The 22,482-nt window shown below is 36.2% G+C and overlaps 1 protein-coding gene across 3 annotated transcripts in view; it reads left to right on the forward strand.

The window, feature by feature from the left end:
- Positions 1-22,482, forward strand: part of LOC115440830 (Kv channel-interacting protein 4) — a 224,145-nt gene that overhangs the window by 51,524 nt on the left and 150,139 nt on the right. The gene's annotated exons all lie outside the window — the stretch shown is intronic.

Raw genomic sequence — 22,482 nt, forward strand, 5'->3', positions numbered from 1 at the left:
CGTTTATTTTATTTGTAAACTGATGTTTATCTGTGAATTATTGTCAGTACCTTGAACGAACTGAATTTTTTAACAAAACAACTGTCTTTCATAAACAGTTACATCAGACACATAAAATTAAATTGTCAGACATTTTCAACCATATCTATATTTCACGTAATTTACAAACTGTTTATCTTTGAAATTCTTTTATTGTGAAAACATTTTATTGCGTTTATACACGTGAAACGCGACATGAAAAGCTATACAAATGTAAAACTCCACAAATATTTTAAGTATGCTGTCTATCTTTCACACTTTGACAGTGTTATGGCTTGAACATTATTATATAATATAATAATATGATAATAATAATATCAGCCCTGTATTATATACTGTCCCACTGCTGGGCTCGGGCCTAGCATAGTTAGGAACACATTCAAGTTACTGATATTAAGAGACGAAGCGTAGGTGTTACGACTTAATATAATAATTTAACAACGGCATCGTGGACATTAGGCAATATATTGCAAGTCTCATTTATTAAGATAATGGACTTTAGACCTTAATCAAAGGCAGCCGATTTAAAGTAGCCTATTGCCGTTGCAAAGAAGGCCCACTTTCTATACCAAGCTAACAATATTTTGTACTAACATTGTATGAAGTATAAAATGTCAATACATTTATGACGGTTGTTAGGTGCTGTACAATTATATTGTCATTCGTTTAACTCAAATTTGAATATTACATTACCGTATGTATTCTTTGGAATATGTTTATGAAATGCAGGACAAACTCACTTTCCCAGCTGTATATTTAAAATTTTCCAAGATAAAATCAGATATTTCAATAATACAATTTCAATTACATTTCTGTCAAATTCATTGATCCGCAACTCCTAGTCAAAACTTTTCGACAAATAAAATTGGAACGGAAACTTCAAAGCATTTTATTTGAAGCACGACGGGTGACAGATTTAATTTAGTGGGCTTTCGTAGTTTGTAACGTGACACCACGACAGTTAATTTAGAGAAATGGCCTTGCAGCGACATCAATCCCTCACGCGCGATGTCGCGATTACACACGAATCAACTTCAAATTGTTTATACAACTATTTCAGTTTAATGTGTTTATTAAAAAAACATCTCGAAATTGATGTATTCGACTTTGCAATGATGGAAATTAGGTCCTTTATCCATCTATAATTACTTAAAGAGTTGAGAATAATTTTAACGAATAGATCACTAGACCTACGTTTACTATGTTTAGAATACAGTTATAACAATTTGTGTCATTGTTCCAAGTTTTGAAGCAAACACATCTCTATAGTTAGGTGTCGCATCAAAACTAGGTATACAGATCACAAAAAACTAGCATTAACTCCGACTAACTAAACTTATCAAGGAATAGTTTTGAATATGAATAAAATGACGCTTCGATGAGATGTCTATCGATCTATACTATTATATAAAGCTAAAGAGTTTGGTTGTTTAAACGCGCTGATCTCAGGAACTACTCATTCGAATTGAAAAAATCTTTTAATGTTGGATTGCCCATTTATCGAGAAAAGCTATAGGCTATATAACATCATGCTATGACCAATACGAGCGGGACATCACTGTAAAATATTTTAAAAAATATTCCTTTTGAGAGCTTTCGTTGCGTGCGCTATGTAAACGGTTGAAGTTTACGTAATAATGAAGTATGAAGGAATCGTTTCTCTTAATAAGTTCTAAAAATATATTTAAAACATAGTCCCCAGCAGCACTTATCTCCCTCTCTGAATGCGATAAACTCAAAAACTACTAACCGATTTCGATGAAATTGGGTATGGAGATATATTGAAACCCTGGGAAACATATAGCTGGATTTTGTCCCGGATAACTATACTACTATAACACAAATTTATGTACATAAATATTTAATAACATAATTCTCATACACAAAATCCAACAATTCAAATCACCACAACGGCAACGTTTTAATAACAAAAACGATAATGCGAATCAAAAATGGCTCCATTAATGAAATGCCAATATAATAATCGTCTGCTAAAAGCTAACCGCAAAATGTGTGACAAATTATTGGGTGGGTATTGTAGGTGGCTGCGGTCGGATGCTGGTCAGCCGTACGTATCGCAATATGTGTGTGGCACCCGATGACAGTCCACCCGCACTGCTAATGAGTGTATTGTCAATTATGCGTTGCTGTTTGCACATCGTTAGGAAGTGGCTAGTACATAATCATTTCAAAGTGGTAAGATGTACCCAGTAATGATTGGTGGTTTTGATATCTATACGTATAAAACATTGCTAGGAACGTTATTCTTTGCTGAATTTAAGGTCGACCTGATTCATAGATGACTAAAATGCTACATGCGTGTTTAAATTGTAAAATATAATAAGTTTTAAGACAAAAATATATTGCAGCGAATGTATCACTAATTTTTATTCATAAATTACCACACCACTACTAGAAGAAATATTTATTTTCTCTTCTGTTATTATTCCTACAAAAAATATGAATAATACGAGCGAGACTAATAATATGCAAAGCGCTTTCCTAAAACCTATTTAAATTTTAGCGCCTAACAAACTTCTAGTAACAAATATGTTTCTGAGTTTCGCAGACATTTCTCATTTTAATTAACACGGAGAGAAATAATTTTCTACTTTGATATTCCATTTTTCTCCATCCGCGACGTAAAATCTTGTAGTTATTTTTTTTTTTTTGGTCTTAAGATATAAATTTAAATTGAACTCCAGTTCAACATCTTTATACGAAAGTGGTACATGCTACTTATTACCATAACATCATATATTATATATTTCTTGTTACCGTAGCATCTATGCATTATATAGCTAACGTAGTATGATGAAATACACTCACGCCTGTGTCACTACGGGATAGATTGAAATGCTGTGTGCAAATTCATCTTATCTATTATTTGCTGACAACTGAGACTTATCTGCATTTGCTAAAATTTTCCAATATACAATTTTTTGCTTAAGAGCCTGAATTTGGTGGCGGTGTTACATGATAGTACATGATACGCCTGGTATGCTGGTAGTACACGCACGCCTATACGCCTGGGTACAGATAGGATAATGCCACACAACAATGTTATAAATATAAAGGCACCTAATGCATTTACATCCTCTACGGCCCTCATCGTATAGCGTTAAAATAATTAGTATAATAAAATGAACTGTTGCGGAGGTGAATTACAAAGTGTTAACTTGCAAAAGTAACTACATAATAGGACACATTTCTATTGAATCGTGTGCCATGCCATTTCACTCTCCCACAATTTTCAATGCTCGTGCATTATCTACATTCTACAGTATTCACACGCTCTTATTGGATGAACGTGCATGTCGCGTCATCGGGAGCTGATGGCAGTTAATTCCCGAAGTAACCCGAAGTTTGAACCGAAAGTGCCTATCCGTTACAATATCAATTTTTATTCCTAAAAAGATAATTAAACTAATTGAAACAAATAATAGTCGCGTTAGCTTTTTTATTTAAATTTATTCTTTTTTCTAACAAAACAAAGACCTTAATGTATTTCGAATAATATAAGGGTGAAACATAAAAAGTGTGAATGACGTATCTAATTTATTTGACATGCAAATTACCAAAACTGTGCTGTAATTGCCTTACAGTGACGTGTCATTCTATTCGTAACATGCATAGCAATATTAGACTACAATAGAAGTGTTAACATGCCATCAGTATTAGAATTTGGAATATGAATAAAAAAGTAAATTAAATAATGGTACTTTATTTCTGTATTGTTATGATTTTTACATAATATTTGTTAATATTCCTGTCATACTGGCGCTGCGCAGGAACGTCTAATGAGAAGTGTAGCTACGAATTATTGCATTACGAATTACGCATTTTTAATGTAATATTTTGACCTTCGTATAGGTAATAATTAAGGGCTACATAATCGACCATAATACCAAACGAATAAGGTGCATTACAAAATCCAGTCGAATTACAAATCAAACGCGAGGATAGACGCTCGCAGTTTGAAGTTTCAAATTTAATATAGTCTATGTCAGAATACCTAAAATTTCAGATCTTTTAAAGTATATTGCAAAACTTTGAAAGCCTTTGAGTTTGTTACTTGACAGACAGGACTCAAGTCAATCGCTCTAATGACTAACAATTTAAAGTGGTAGAGCAACACTGTAGACATAATTGTCTACCGCATGGATAGGCCAATGTGGCCGTGATGGTACTACTAACTCACGGAAAACATGAAATGACAACTTGATGTTTGATTTGGTGCGATTCCCCGAGCCTGGGCATCTGCAAAATTACTTTCCTACTTTTGCTAATCTATAATATTATTTACCATTGTAGGCACATTTATGCTTGTTCTGTTTCACAAATTGATGGGAAGGTAATTGTTTGTATGTTGAGTTAAGCAATAAAATATAGATTTTAGGTGCAGCCGGCATAATTATGGCAACCACCAAATGATGTAACAAATCTCGCTAGACAACTATATATTTAAGCTACCAAACTTGTCATCGGACTACATTATCCTAGACTATGACAAATAAAAATCCCTATACTAAATTCTAATCAACCTAAAATGCGTAACCATCACCCACATTACGTCTAATACTATCATTATCATGCCATACACCTATTAATAAAACCTTTCCGCCAAAAATAACCCAGATAAATTCAACCCCAAATGAATACATTCGTAACCCGACGTTTGGGAGGGCGTGGCCCTAACAACCTTGGCGATTAAGTGATTAATTGTGCGGCTTGCTGGTTGAGGGTTAATAAATGATAAGTAATAACAGACCCGTTATCACGTCCCTTATAAAGTGGCGAAGATTTGACCCACATAGACAACTGGACTGGACGGGTCAAGAAATATAGGGTTTGGCTTCTGGTTGGGGCTTCTGTACCCTAAAGACCCTACGAAACTCCTAACGCAATTTGATGACGTAATGGACTGGTATTAAAGCCACACTTATTTAGCAGAGGACTGGAATTTTCACAGAATGTATTTTTGTGGGTTTTTTAATCTGTACTAATATTAAAAAGAGAAAAGTTTATAAGTTCATAGTTTTGTAGGGGACAATCTCTGGAACTACTGAACCGATTGTGATTAAATTTGGTGTAGTCATAGTTTGAGACTCTGGAAAAGACATAGGCCGGAAAAACTTTTTCACGCGGAAGAGTCGCGAGCAAAAGTTACTTATATATACAATAACTATCACACACAACACACAACATAACGCTTTTATTCCCGAAGGGGTATGCAGAGGCGCAACGAGGGCACCCACTTTTTGCTAAGAGTGTTCCGTCCCATGATGTGATAGGGAGCGAGCTTATCGCCATATCGGGCACAAATTCCAAACCCCGGGCAGTTACTGAGCAGAAAAACCCAAATATCATTTTGCCCGACCTGGAATTCGAGCCCAGAACCTCAGAGCGCTGTCGTACCGCGCATGCAGTACAACTACGCCACCAAGGCAGTCTACAATAAATATCGCCGTACGGAATTCTCATCCTGAATCTAACCTACCCAGTTTTTTCGGATATCTACATGGATCTGAGTTATAGACGCAAGGGCACACTGACCGGATAAAGGGGTGATTAATATTACTGACAGTTTCGGATAAATAACTGCCAGCAACTATTTGCGGGAATGCCAGTTCAAGCTTGGGACAGTCGACATGAATCATACTATTGGTGTATTTTAATGGTAAAATATAGGATGAGTTAGCCTTCTTGTTATGGGAGAGGGACAGTATATTTCAATTCTGTGAAATTGACGTTGTCCTGCAATGTTGTGTAATTAAAACTTTGAAATTATATCTACATTCATTCAAAAAACAAAAAGCCATAATATTACTTTGTAACATAATATTTTAAAATTCGCGGAACTGAATTTGCCCCGCAATATTGTGTAGCTAAAACTTTTAAATTATATCATCATTCGTTTTAGAAACAAAAAGCCATAATATTACTAGCAGTTTAAAGTTACCGGCTTACGATTAATCCAAAAACAAACAATTATATTCATGTTTTCTTTAAAAATAATAACTTTCTTCCAATATTGTTGGGTCAGCACAATATGCTTTTTTGTTGCACAAACATTTTGGCTCAAATATTACAACCGGTTATTCATTTTAAATAAACGCACTGGGAATCGAGTCGTTGCCTATGCTTAAAAAATAATATAATATCAGACAAACAGGATATAGTAGAATTCCGCTCCAAATCTAACATGATGCCCTTGAGATAGCTCAATTTACATACATACATACATAACATCATGCATTTATCCCCGAAGGGGTATGCAGAGGCGCAACTAGGGCACCCACTTTTCGCCAAGTATGTTCCGTCCCATGATGTGATAGGGGGCGAGCCTATCGCCATATCAGGCACAAATTCCAGACTCCGGGCTGATACTGAGCAGAAAAACCCAAATATCACTTTGCCCGACCCGGGATTCGAACCCAGGACCTCAGAGCGCTATTGTACCGGACATGCAATACAACTACGCCACCGAGGCAGTCAAGCACAATTTAGTTGCTTCTAACTTTATTCAAATGTCCCCTTAGTTGGGCGACGCGCCAATTACGCAAATGTAGTGGACCAGACACACGCCACTTGATTCTGTCATACACACTTGATATCATACACGTATCCTAAACAATTCGCCTAGTCATTAACGAGAAAATATATAACAGCGGAAGTGTATGACTTAACAAAACTGAAACGAAAGTCCGTCTCGTTTAATTATGATGATTGTGATTGGTTGAGAAAAGAACACATGAGTCACATGCTTGTCTGTTGACCAATCACAGTGAAACGACACGGGTTTCCGTGGCGTGTTTTTTGCCCATGGGTCTGACTGGCTGATGCTGGAGACATACCATTTATTTTAACGTTTAAAAAAACATTAATAAGTATTATTTAATATTTAAAAAAAATATATATTAAGACCAATAAAGTTTAAAGTAATAAACATAAATTAAATGGTCAATGGAGCAGACTATTACCACAAGCCTAGTTGCTTAGTTGCTAATTCACTAATGTAGATTTAAGATTAAAGCCGTAAGAGCAGTTTATAAATCTAAAAAAACACTATAATTTTAGTTAATCTATTATAGGATGCACAATATGTAGATAAGTATTAATCCTGAATCGCGCAGATGTAATAAACCCAAACACCAAATGCCATTTAAATAAAAAAGAAACATAATCAACAAGAAGATAAAAGGCAAGTTTTTTTATTCATACTATTCTAATTAGTTTAGCAATGTAGATAATTATTCTCTTCGTGAAGCGCCGCCGCATAAAACTATAAAGAAACCACAGATACTAGGAACCACTATCGTTTTAATCAAGGTTTTAATTAAGGTTGTATCACAGTAACGATTATGCAGTCTCTAGTCTTTATTTACTAACTAGCCTTTTTAAAACAAAAGAATATTTCTGAACGTATGTTCACTGAAACCCAAATTACACATAGAGTAACAAGTATGTACTATAACAGGAGATTTTTTAAGTCGCAATTTTATAGTCATTTATGGTTATTGTTACCAAAAAATATTGATGTGAAATCCCAATTTTCCCAATAAAAATCTGATGTACCAGTAGTTGCTTCAAGTCAAAATTATATCTTAGCACACGCTACATAATCACATATCAGAGAATTGTAATTTTATCTCCTGAAAGTGGTCATTAGCCTTTATTGTATCCAGCTCAATAAACCGCATACACGTTGATATTTAATTAAAGGAATCCTTTTAATTTCCAATGTCTACCCACCTTTAGATAACGGCAAGTGCAAATGCGGTTGCTTTCATCTCGCCCTTTGTGTCTGACCGCTGCTCGTCTGGATCCAAGATGCTGCATCTAACTGTTTGCACAAGATAACTTGACCTTTCATTAAACTCGACAAAGGCAGGGTAAAATTAAATGCTTCAATTAAACAATGATCTCTGGAAAGGTTGTATGCGAAATTCCGACTGTGTAGATATCGCAATATTTATTTCTGATGTTAAACATTGTTACATTGTTTAACCGACTTCAAAAAAAGGAGGAGGTTATCAAATCGACGTGAATGTTTTTTTTTTGTTTCTATTTGAATTGTAGCCAGAGAAAATACTTCACATTATAAAAATTACATCAGAGTGATGAGTGCAGTTGTGATCAGTCATCACACAAACATCTTGCTTATCCCGTAATTTTTTGTAGGAGCCTTAAATAAAAAAAGTCGGCTTGCGATTTTTTTTGACAGTTATGTAGATTTTGTTTTAAGTAGGCGATTGATTTTTATATAAAATTTTTGATCTTATGATCATATGGACGATCTAATAATGTATTCCTATTTTGTTTAAAGTATTTGTGCCAAGTAACACTCCAAGAATATATTCCGTTTTGGAAGATATTGAAACTATTTCTAGAAATGGGAATTGCGGCACATGACACGTGCTGTCTCAGTATGACATGCTCCGAAAAGGGCTATGCGATAGACAGGTACTTGAAATACAAAGTTTGGGATAGCTTTATATTTATGGAGAGGCATAAAAATAACTAGTAAGCTAAGAAAAACTATGAACAAAATTGAATTATACAAAAAGCTTTGAAGTAAACCTCGTTAGCTGCAACTGACGTGAAAAATAATTAACTGCTTAAATAAATCTATGTTTTCAACGGATTAAATGTTTGTTACAGTGCAAACTGTGGCAGCATATAATGATGAAGTTAAGGCGGTACCTCGAACCTTCCATTTTATTATTATCTACTACATATTTGTGGTGATTGTACAAAAATTTTCAAATTTAATATTTATACGACAAGCTTTTTCAGGGATTGTCAATTCCCGTGAAACGCTTGCATGCGAACGGAACATAATTTATAATGCATGTTTTGTCAGCAATATATTGCCATCGCTAAGAAATTGGTCGGAAATTTGTGATGGAATATTTGTGAATTTACGATAAATTACTTAATAATAATATCAGCCCTGTATTATATACTTGCCCACTGCTGAGCACGGGCCTCCTCTACTACTGAGAGGGATTAGGCCTTAGTCCACCACGCTGGCCTAGTGCGGATTGGTAGACTTCACACACCTTCGAAATTCCTATAGAGAATTTCTCAGATGTGCAGGTTTCCTCACGATGTTTTCCTTCACCGTTAAAGCGAACGATAAATTCACAAAGAATACACACATGATTTTTTAGAAAAGTCAGAGGTGTGTGCCTTTGGGATTTGAACCTGCGGACATTCGTCTCGGCAGTCCGTTCCACACCCAACTAGGCTATCGCCGCTCAATTACTTACTATGCATTAAAATCACATTTTAGAAAGTATTACTGTCTTAACTACTATTAAGATGTACAAATTTACTTTAATTCATGATTCGGGTTTTCTCGAATACGTCTAATACTTCTTTCGCAGAAACTAATGGTTTAAGTGCATCGTTTCTGCTGTCTGCGATAATAAGATGAGCTAATAACACCATATACTAAGAAATTATGAGGTTTCTAATAACTAATCTCATCATAAAAGCAAGTCCATCATATATAACACTACTATAGCTACATAAATGGAAACTTTTATACATCGTTCATTCTGAAAGAGAACAAACAAAAAACTTAACCGCAAAGGTCAAAGCGACCTAACGTACTTTAGCAAAAAGGTCATCGTTTTTCACCTTAGCGGCTAACGTACTTTAATCTCCAGCTATCAGCTGCAAGGCGTCGCATTGTTATCCGTCGACAGTGATAACTGCACCCATTGTGCTCGGTTCAAGCTCGCCGATCCATTGTCAGTGCACGCTGACCGCTCATGTATACAGTTTCTATTTTATACTTGCGTAATTATGCTTCGTTGATTATCACTGTTATAATAATGTGTTTGTTGTTTTGAATTTTAGTATTATAATAATAACAGATATGTATACTTTACAACTCCTTTACTACTGAGTTTTTTTTTTTTGATATTAGTGTTATTATTTTGGTTTCGAAACAGTTGTTAAAATGCGTGACCGTAAACACATTTTACTATACACTTATATCTAGTAATGCCCGGCATCATTAACTATTCCCCCTTCACCGTTTACAAAGATGGGTTGTATATTTCCTTCTAAATACATTTGAGATAGGCGCAGTCTGACATATTTAGACAGGTATATAAGACGCTTAAATCGCTTCGACGATTGAATAAATATAGCACCTGGCAATTCCTTGGCATACGTTGGCAAAGTTGCACAAAATAAATATGAACGGTATATAAAGGAATTTTAAAAGAGTTTCACAAAGGAAGCTGCGACGGTTTCCATTTTTAATGGATTGTAAGTTTTGGCAATAGTAACGGGTAGTGTTGCATAGTTTTCACAATGTTTTAGTATGTCAAAATATACTTACATACTAATACTTTGCTTTCTTAACAAGTAGGCACTGCGCTTGAATTAAGAAATCTAAACATGCGCAAAGATATGTTCAATTTTGTTTATTGGTGTAAGATGTGCTTTTTCTTTGTGATCATCATCTATACCAATATATAAAGCTGAAGAGTTTATTTGTTTGAACGCGCTAATCTTAGGAACTACCAAACCGATTTAGAATTTTTTTCTTTAACTAATAGGAAGCAATGATACTCATGAGTACTATATGCTACTTTTTATCTGGGGAAAATGTTTTTACCCGCGAAAAACTTGTTCACGCGTAAAGAGCTGCAAGCATAAGCTATAACTAATATAAAGTGCTAAAAAGTCTCGTAAAATGGTCAGTTCAATGATTTAGTTGTAATCACCAAACAGAAAACGATTAATCAAAGTACAATTCGAATAGATTGCACGATCGATATTCCCAATACCAATGCACAAACATTCGCTGTTAACTCAATACCGGGTTTTAAAGATATTCAAGTCTTTATACCAACTACCAGCTATTACGACAGTCAAGTCTTTATACTAAATTCGCCAGGAAAGGTTACAATACCATTAATGAACGTACAAAATAACGTGACATACATTTCAGCGCGCGGCCATAAATCGTTCTAGGAAATCGCCGCTCCCATTGTGTTAGCGTTCATTCGGTTACTGCGCAGTTTAACACGGGTAAATGCAGTGGCGAACAGGTTACTGCACTGTAGACCATTTATTATTCGCGTTTTTTTATTGAGCGCCTTTATGTCGCCTCAATTGCCGTGGCTCGTTCAAGAAACGGTTTGTATGCCGTATAGTACGTGAATGCGGCTTAAGTTCTAAAATTAATGACATTTTGCAACTGTTGAGGACTCTATTCAAGCCGCAATTTAAACCAACCTCCAATAGAAGCCGATAATAATATGAATAGGTTGAAAAGTCGACAGAATGTTAATATATAGATTCTAAGACGTATGTATAAAAACTATATCAGAATCAATAACTTAACGTAGATTTTACTGCATTATTAATAAGGTAACGACATAATTTTCAATGATTGTGTATGTTGCAAAGCTTCTTAGCGACCTTTGTCTTGCATTAAGAGTCGGAGTGACCGTCAAACCCTAGAGACGCGGTTCGGGTGCGAACAACGCATATTTTATTCATGAGCACCTGGAATTTTTGGACCCATAAGCACGGTCTTAGGCACTTCATTCCTTTCAAAGTTTTCCAAAATATGAAAGGGATTTTGCACGAGGTCGAGCCCTTGGCACTTATCAAGGAGTTTTAATGTTTTGTTTCGTAATGCTTTTAATAAAAGCTAGTAACGTTGTTCCTTTATTTTGTCAATTAGTTTTGTTGTAGATATTTTTCCTCAGTGGGTATTATCAGAATTAATACGAGGACTTGACCGTCGTTTTTACGAAAATTGTACAAAACAAATGCGTTCGCGACGATCTTACTATAATTTCATCACACCTAAAAAGTTTCGTCTCTGTATGTACATACTTAAACCCCATCCTAAAAAAAGTTAAATTAATAATCGATTTTCGAATGAAATACATAATAAATCCTACCGGTATATAAAGCATCCGAGTAAATGGATTACCGGACGATAGAAAACATCCAATAGAATCACAACGGTGAACAATAAGTCTGTCAAAATACACCAAATTTGCGAGAGAAAACAGGATTACGTGTTCAACATTTTGCTATTAAGCGTGGAAAAGTGCACGCTTTAAAATTGGAAAAGTATTGTTATTTGGCTTAGAGAACACCGAAGTTTACGATTCTGATATTGGTATTTTCTAGAATCTTATGACTTTAGTAGTGCGATCGAGATCTGAAATACGCACCGCTATTACCTCAGGCGGCAAGCCAAAAATCAGTAAATATCAAAAATAATTATCGCCTAAAAAGCAAAAAGTTTTATAGCTAAAGCAGAAATTATTCAAATCTTTTGACATACATCTCGGTTTATTAAGCTGTTCATAATTAAACAAATAATTAACATGTCTGAAATATTTCATAACCCAAATATTAACTACTGTCAACATGAGACTTCATTTGTAACTTAAATGTACGTATCATAATATTCAGAAGGGTAACCGGGGAAGATGAGCACTGCGCAAACATAATTTTCGAGAGTAAATTACGATATTTACCTGTGACCTGGTATGAAGGACACTAATTTGCTGGTGCACATTCGAGCGAAGTGGAAGATGTGACGTCAAATTTATGATTAAGCGAAGACCTAGAAACGTTGGACTAGTATGCAGGTTTTGGTTTAACACGAGCGCAATTTAGTATAGCAACTTAGTGGTCTTGAAGCTACGAACTCGAATCTTTATGTTTTCAAATTATGATCTTAAAAATTGTTTAAATGAGTTAACAAATTATTTCCCAGATATATTATATTAAGGTACTATGAAATTGTCAGTTACTGTTATATTAATTGTTATGCAGTGCCGAGATGGTTATGGTTATGGGCTCCTTTTTCCGCACTTAGCCCGTAAAAAAGTCGGGCCATTGTGCGTGACGTGCATGCCGGCTACAGAGCAAGCCAGCCTAACTCCTTCCAGAAGCATCGGATCCTCCTGGTGTCTCCACAGGCTTCTCGGAGTGACCCCGGCGAATCGAGGATTTTTGCCCGTTGCGCAGCTACTCCTTCACATTCCAGGATGACGTGGTAAGCTGTTTCGTCGGCCAACAGACATCCCCTACATAGGGGGCTGTCGGTCATACCTAGAACATATAAATGTTTGTTTAGTGGGCAGCAGTGCCGAGATATGCGTGTCCGTATGTCGGCGTAGGACTATGTTCGGCTGTCCAATAAAAAGTCCAGGGTTCGTGAAGTGGTGGGTTTACAGGTCCAGGTTCAGAGTCCGCCTGGGTAGATACCGCCGCAAGGACTATTTCTGCCGCTAAGCAATGTGTCGTCTGTATTGTCTTCCGGTTCGAAAAATATTATAGCCAGTGTAACTACTGGACATAATAAGACTTAACATCTCATGTCTCTGGATGGCTAAAAAAAAGTGGCTATTTATTGACGAACTTATGTTACAAGAAGGTTGCAGAGACTGGCTTAATTACTAGAGCGTTTGCTTCTACACAATATGTTACTGATATTTTTATTCACAATAATACGAAGTTCACTAATCTGACTTATATAGTTAAAAGATGACTGAATGTTTCTGACTAATGATTACTTGATGCAACTGTATGAATGAGTAATCGAGGTAGGTACGCAGTTTTTTTAGTTGCAATAACAATGAATAGTTTCCTATTTTTCGGCAAGAATTTGATATTTTGCGATACTTAACAGTGACTTTATCAACGGTAGGGGGATACTATATGTGCGTCGCAAAAACAGATTGTTATGACATTCTTATGAGCTATTAAAAGTCACGAAAACAATTTCGAAGCTGAAAATAGAATACTCTACGAATATATTTAATTAAATTTATTATTATATTTGCTAATTTCACTTATTCTAATTATAATCGACTCGTATATTACAATTCACGGTACTCAAATACCCGTCAGAATTATGAGCGTGCACGTGGTGCGAAATGTCAAATTGACTGACGTTTGCAAATGGTTATTAGAGATCCACCAGTGGCAGGTTTAATGCAATTGCTGCAGATCAGAATTTCTCTATTCGATTACGGTTTCAAAGTGACATCAAATTACAGTTTTATTATAATTGATATTAACTTCTATCCCGGGAAAATATATAGCCGGGCTTTTATGCCGGAAAACCTTGTTCACACAGGCGGAGTCGAGAGCGAAAGCTAGTCTAAAATCTCACCACACATAATCAATAAAAATGACAATCGAACAACAAAAATGATGTACACCTTTGATTCCTAAACTCTAATGAGTTTAGGAATCAAAGGTAATCCGCTTATGACAAAAAGTTATTCGTTAATGTAGCTACGAAATTGTGTTTTGTGTTGTCGCAAATAGCGCCTCGCAGCGAAACGGCGATAAACAAAACATTAATACTAATTACTGTACGTCATCGTACATTTGTCTTGCAAGAAGTAGGTCGCGGCTAAGTACTTTATGTAAGAGCCAGGAACAAACGACTAACATAATAAACAATCACGGTCTCTCACTGGCTTTATTGCATAATATGTTTTAGTAACTCGTTTTAAAAAGGCTGCGATAGCCTAGTTGGCTGTGGAACAGACTGCCAAGACGAATGTCCGCATGTTCAAATCCTCAAGGTACTCACTTCTGACATTTCTAAAATAAAATATGTGCGTAATCTTTGTGAATTATCGATTGCTTTAATAGTGAAGGAAAACATCGTGAGGATACCTGCATACCTGACAAATTCTCTATAGAAATTTTGAGGGTGTGTGAAGTTTATCAACCAGCACTAGGCCAGCGTGGTGGAATAAAGCCTAATCTCTCTTATAAGCAGAGGAGACCCTTGGTCAGCTGGTGGACAGTATATAATACAGGACTGACTATTTATTATTATTTAACTCGCCTTATAGTTTTAAATATATTTTTTCTTAGGGGTATTAAGCAGATAGTAAATCGTAAGCCACATCCATTCTGAAATTTGCTTAGTAAATACGTTACGCAGATTCCACATTTGAATGAAAATCAAGACTTCAAACTACATATTTAAACTAATCGCATCTTACATATCACTAGTATGAAGAACGGAAAAACACATCAGAAAAATATTTAACATTGAGTCTGATAAATGGCTGCCTTACTTGACGAATTATTAAAGATACTTGTTTAATAAAGACTTTAAACAATAGTTTAACAATAACAACTTATGTATACAGAACGTTTATAAATAATAAAGTGAGAATAGCAATATTCATAACTTTACGTTTCAACTGCCAACTTACAACCAAATTCCAATAATTTAACAAGACATACCTCACCCTGGCGTACCTGTTTACAAAGACTAGTCGGTTTTTAATGAGGAAGGTCTCAAGTGGAGCTACTTAGATACCTATTTCTCAACCGGTTGTAAGTCCCGGAACTTAGCCCGCGTGACAGTGACATGAACACACTTAATTTGTTTGAAGAAAACCGTCGTGAATAAGCGGCTTAAAACGCGACCTAAGGAGATTGCCATTAATATTATGTTGATGGATTTTGTTAAGGACGTTATCAAAATTTCCTTTAAAAACGTAAATCTAAACAAACTCAAATCGCTTTGATCGTCTTGTTTACTTTGGTGAGGAATACAAAATTAATCGTCGAAGAAAAATCTTTAGACGCTTTTCGAGTTTCCGAATACATTTTACGATTTATTTTCATGTTTACGTGTTTAAAAATTTTAAATTAAAGAGACTTTCCTTTCTGGATTTATTTTATTGAATCTTCCTTCTCTAATTAACACTTTTTTAAATTTATTATTCAAAACAAAATATAAGATAATAATACAATTTGAACGCTAAAAACGTGTTAAAAATGAATACAATAATATCCTTCAACCTTTTTTTTTTTTTTTGTTTTCGCGGAGAAAGTGCCTTATGACTACCGCCCAGCCTTCGGGGGGGGCGGGGGGGGCGACTGAACGGTTATGTTGGGGTCACCGTGCCTTACGGCCCGGCGTTGAGCCACCCGGATTTGATCTTGACCTTCGGGTGGCCGCCGGACCGAGTCCCTAACCTATATACACGCACGGCATACCAACTAAAACTCCCCGGTGGCCGTCTTCGGCGCATTAGGGACGACTGTGGGCTTCCTCTGACTGAAATGTTTAAGTTTTCGTCCGCAGTCGTCCCTGCGCGGTGCCGCCTGTTGCGGCCCGTCTCCTATGGGGGGGCTCAGAAGCCCCCGCGTAACCGAAGGACGCTCTCGGCGTCAACGGCAGCATGAGGCCTACCTTCCACGCTGCCGTCCATCTCGGGTATCATCACAATGTGCGAGATGTGCACAACGTACACTAAGGGCGGACGGCCCCCAGCCGCCCGCCGACGACCCCCCGATGGCCCCTATTAGTCGCCTTTTACGACAGGCAGGGGATACCGTGGTGGAATTCTCCAAACGCCCCCATTCCACAGGGCGGAATATCCTTCAACCTAAGAAAACAAGTAAGAATACACTGTCAAAAGTTTTTTATTTTTAATTTTTATTTCAAGTTAATACCAAACTTTATGCATATAAAGGTTCATAACAGTGGCGAAAGTTCCTTATAGCCTGATTCCTGACAGCTTTCCTTTTATAATTTGTGTACAATCTAATTATTATAAAAATAATTTGCAGATTTCATTCATGCATTAGTTACCTATATGTTGTCAGATTACCCATCGGAAAACTTTATCCTTTGCCACGGGTTCATATATTTATTTTTTATTTATTTATTTATACATATATTATAACACCATAACAGTTAATACTAATGCGATGTTATACAGCTTTAATCTTAACAATTGATTTTCACATACATTGAAATTAAACTAATTTTCCGGATTCTATCGCGGTTTTTTTATTTTATTTTTCTCCCGACGTTTCGAAGACTTTGCAGCCTTCATGGTCACGGGGGGGACTGAGGTGTTGTTCATCCGTAAAGTCAAAGTTACAATATCTACCTACATTTTACAATTATACAACTTTTTAAAATTGTTAGCTGTTGGTGGTCCGATCTACGCAGAATGAGCTCACAGTGTCTTGAAGTCTGGCAGCCGGTCTTTTGGGTTCCGATTTAATTAAATGTAGAACTGGATCCCAGGCTTGTGCAAGCTTCCAACCATCTTCCCTATTGAAATTAGGATGTTTTTTAATTTCAATAGCCTCGCGAATCATCCTGGGCAGGAATCGGTGTTCTTTGGCGAGGATTTGTGGCTTGTCTAGTTGCAGATAATGATTGGCGCCTCCTTCAGAGTGATCAGCGACTGCAGACTTCGTCGAGCGTCGGTGTTTCACGTCAGCTATATGTTCTTTTACGCGGGTCCCTATATTTCTTTTTGTTTGCCCGATATAAGAGAGGCCACAGTTGCAATCTATTTTGTATACTCCCGGTTCTTGTAGAGGTATATGACACTTGACAGGTGGTAAAAATTTACTAATCTTCTTAGGCGGCTTAAAATAAGTTTTTATGGAAGCACGCTTCAGGATGTAGCCAATCTTGTCGGTGACTCCTCTTACATATGGTAATACAACCGGAACACGTTCAACTGTGGCTGGTTTCACTCGGTTTCTGTGACGGCGGCGTGGAATTTGGAGCTTGTTGTCTCGCAGTACTTGCTTGACATGTTGCAGCTCAGCGGCCAGGTGTTTCTCGTCACAGATTCCTTGTGCTCTCTGAAACAAAGATTTGAAATATAGGGACCCGCGTAAAAGAACATATAGCTGACGTGAAACACCGACGCTCGACGAAGTCTGCAGTCGCTGAACACTCTGAAGGAGGCGCCAATCATTATCTGCGACTAGACAAGCCACAAATCCTCGTCAAAGAACACCGATTCCTGCCCAGGATGATTCGCGAGGCTATTGAAATTAAAAAACATCCTAATTTCAATAGGGAAGATGGTTGGGAGCTTGCACAAGCCTGGGATCCAGTTCTACATTTAATTAAATCGGAACCCAAAAGACCGGCTGCCAGACTTCAAGACACTGTGAGCTCATTCTGCGTAGATCGGACCACCAACAGCTAAAATTTTAAAAAGTTGTATAATTGTAAAATGTAGGTAGATATTGTAACTTTGACTTTACGGATGAACAACACCTCAGTCCCCCCCGTGACCATGAAGGCTGCAAAGTCTTCGAAACGTCGGGAGAAAAATAAAAAACAAAAAACCGCGATAGAATCCGGAAAATTAGTTTAATTTCAATGTCTAACATTCGCGTAAATATAAGAAATCATTAGGTTACATATAAATATATCCAAGTTCTGGGATATAGTATTAAGCAATCGTATGGCCCGTGACAAGGGCGCAAACCTTAGAAAATTTCTTCGCGGTGTTTGTTTGTTTGTTTATATGGCACAGGTCAAAGGTAAACGCATACCTACTATGACTTAGTTAATAATTAATTTTACCCCTATTTATATGATACAAGATAAAATATGATTACACCCAGACACACAACATCACGCATTTATCCCCGAAGGATTATGCAAAGGCGCAACCGGGCACCCACTTTTCGCCAAGTGTGTTCCGTCCCATGATGTGATAGGGGGCGAGCCTATCGCCATATCGGGCACAAATTCCAGACTCCGGGCTGATATTGAGCAGAAAAACCCAAATATCACTTTGCCCGACCCGGGATTCGAACCCAGGACCTCATAGCGCTGTCGTACCGCGCATGCAGTAAAACTACGCCACCGAGGCTGAAAAATGTAATTGATAAAAATTATGCTAGTAAATTTTATTTACATTTATTTATCTTTGTATTGCTCAAACGATCAATCGTTGCTTGTATAACTTTACTGAACTGTGCGTCACAGTAACAAATAGGATAGCTCGCAATCCAGGAAATTGAAAAATCTGCACAGATAATAAATAAACTTTACGCGAAGACTCGCACCCGACAGCTCCTAACCTACATTCGATTGCAATTTTAAAGTCTTCTTTGTTAAACTTATTGATGATCAGAAAAACTAAGCTATATAAAAATAGCTTGATTAAAATGTTAGTTAAACATTGTACGGGACTTTGAAAGTAAGTTATCAGTACAAATATATAAAGAAATCTATACTAATATATAAAGTTAAATAGTTTGATTGAACGCGCTAATCTCAGGAACTTCTAAAGCGTTTGAAAAAGAAATACTAATACGAAGTTACATTATTCCTGGGTGTTTTAAGGTACTTTTTATCCCGGAAATATTATCATGCAGGCAAAGCCGCGGGCAAAAGCTAGTTTATCTATACTTATAATAAATCTGTAGAGAGGTCAGTTCTGTACATGAAATATATTTCCAAAATAAAAATAATAATAATAACTATCAAGGGGTGATTAGGGATCGATACTGATGCCAAAAATGCAATTAGTAAAATTTTTGTCTGTCTGTCTGTCTGTCTATCTGTCTGTCTGTCTGTCTGTATAACCGTTATAGAAACAAAAACTACTCGACGGATTTTAACGAAACTTGGTACAATTATTTTTCATACTCCTGTGCTGGTTATAGTATACTTTTCATTACGCTACGATTAATAGGAGCAGAGCAGTGAAGGGAAATGTTGGGAAAACGGGCGAAGTTACTCCATTTTTTAAGCTTCCGTCGCGTGTGCAACCTTAATGGTTAAAGCTACGCAGAAATCATGTATGACGGAAATGTTCTCCTTAAAATTATATAAAATATATCCCAGGACAGCATGTGTCTATCTTTTATGGTTGACTCACAATAACACGTGTATGTAACTCCCGATAGCTTAGCAGTTCGAAGCTTATAACACTCTCAGACGCTGACGGAGTCGCGGGCACAGCTATTAACAATAATATTGTGCGGTTCCGTATTCCGATATTTTCAAAAGTATTGTAGATTGATATATTATATTTCCCTACTAAAATACGAAAGTTAATCTGTCTGTTACATCAAAACCACTGAACCGTGAGGAAGGACATAGGCTACTTTTTTTTACGTAAAACGACGGAAACACGGACGAAGTCGCGGACAACAGCTATGCTATATAAAATACCGAAATCGTCATAGGTTTGCCTATAATATTAGAGGAGTTCCTTCGATTTCACCAGGATCCCATCATCAGACCCTGACCGGACAATCGGACCACCTGCATACCACCATACATTAAAAAAACATCCCGACAAATTGAGCACCCCCTCCATTTTTGAAGTCCGAAATCCACGTGAGCGAAACTGCGGGTGAAAGCTAGTAATAAATAAAAGACCAAAAACATTACTCGACATTATCCAATAACAGATACCTGTCTATTGCTTACTTTAATAAATTTTACATATTTAAACATTATTCTACAGAGACCACGTAAAAATATTTACATAACATTATTACGTGAACTAATGTTCCATTTTCAAAATAATATCACATTTAATAACCCCTACTATTTGTTTGAAACTCGTATAAGTACAATCAATATCTAATTAGGAGACACGCGAACCGAAGAGAAAACCCGATCGTTATTTCTGTTCGAAAAGGTGGAACAAAAATACATGATCGCGATAATGAGTGTCGCACGCCGCTTTTTATTGAATCCGACATATTGAGAAGTTATTTGCGGTCCATTTATTGGAACCCTTATTCGAATGCAATGATTAGGGGCGTGCCCACGTGAATAGTTCGATAAATTTATTCCTTTTCATGCAATTTTATTTGAGTAATCCAGTTTCTTTTGTGATGTAGAAGGTAACATTATAGATAGTATTAAAAATAAAAAAAAAATCTATTGGCTATGAATTATCTGTATTTTTCAATTTGGATGCGACAGCTGCTTTTATATTATAAATTAAGAGGACCGCGCTCTGTTATAGGTATACTTTGTGTGCAAATATTTATCTGGTAAAGGTCTAAATGTTTTTAAACTTACTGCTAAATAACTTTTATGATACAATCGCAAACCGTAAGTGGCTTCTGGTACTTGTATAAGTATATACAATTTTACAAATATTTTCTAACTCAATTATTTCTCAAATTCACACCACGAAAGCAGGTTTTATTTCGTACTTAATAAAGTGCTGTAATTCAAAAAATGACGAGAGGCTGTTAATCAGCGCGCTCGTTGTGGGAGCAACCAACCGTGTAATACGTTTGAAACAACTCATGAATTTTAATTTACATTCATTTATACAAATTCTCACACAGACTATCTCATAATGCGTTGTAATTAACGCTTAAATAAACAACGAAAAAAACTTATTTTCTGTGTGATATTTCTTAAATATGCTATTTTATTTCTCAGAAATAAAATTGTTAATTTACACTGAAATAATAATATTGATTTATGTAAATATAAAATTAATTTGAATGGTGCCTTTACAGCGTCTGAGAATAGTACTTATCAAATAACGTAAGAAGACCAAACACAAGTCACATTTTCGACTAAATAGAAGACAATCAAAACAATATAACAACCATCAAACCTATCTACAAAAAACATTAAATTCCACATACAAAGTTACAGTCAAATAGACGTTAACGAATGCAACAAAGGCACAGTTTCATCACTCAAATTGGGTAAAAATAGTTAAATTTTATGAGTATCACGAGTCTCGACAAAGGACTCGGGCGGCATTCCGCACCGCTGATTGTCAAAGCTTGCGTGACAACGACACCATATGGCACTCATACGTCACATGTCCAATATAATTGCAAGCTATTTTTATGTTAGTGGAAAATATGCTCTACGAATGGCCTTGTTGCCCGGAGTTTGCACGTTACAAAATTTTGAATTTATTTTTTTTGAAACGTGCACGGCAGAGAAACCCCGCTGTACCTGATAATAAGTGGAGTGGGGTCCGATAGAATGCCGGTAGATGAAAGATGATTACCCCCGACAGTCGACACAATTATGCCGGCCTGTTGGAACCGGATATGTACATATCGTATAGTGACTCTTAGTTCGAGTTCGATGCTAAAAAGTTAATTATTAAAAATATTTTTTAAGAATGTGTACTTACTGACATAATTATACATTGTATATGGATGGAATTAATTATTGTAACAAAGTGATAATCAATCATGCCATTTAAGTTGTACGTATTTTGTACAAATGCTCTATTATTTTAAATCACTTTTCAGCTCTGCATAGCCAGTAACCAATAACATTAGATTACCTAATACATATCTAAGACAATTTACGAGCCATGTTACATTCAAATGATAAGCACAAGCTTAGTATAAAGCCGACAAACAGACTGCGGAACGCTTATACCTTCTCAGAGCCGAGAGAAGGTTTCACAGTGTTTAATAATTGTCATCTGGAGATTGCTTGCATTAGTCATGGTAATATAAATAATAAATATAGTATAATTGTTTGTAGTAGTGAAGGAAGACATCGTGAGGAAACCTACAAATTGTGAATTCCTCAATTTTTTTTGAAAGGATGTGAAGTCTGCCAAATACTTTGGCTCGGTGAACTAAGGCCTTAACTCCTCAGTAGCAAAGGAGGCTCGGGCCCAGCAG

Source organism: Manduca sexta, chromosome 19 (assembly GCF_014839805.1).
Source record: "Manduca sexta isolate Smith_Timp_Sample1 chromosome 19, JHU_Msex_v1.0, whole genome shotgun sequence".
Classification (NCBI taxonomy): domain Eukaryota; kingdom Metazoa; phylum Arthropoda; class Insecta; order Lepidoptera; family Sphingidae; genus Manduca; species Manduca sexta.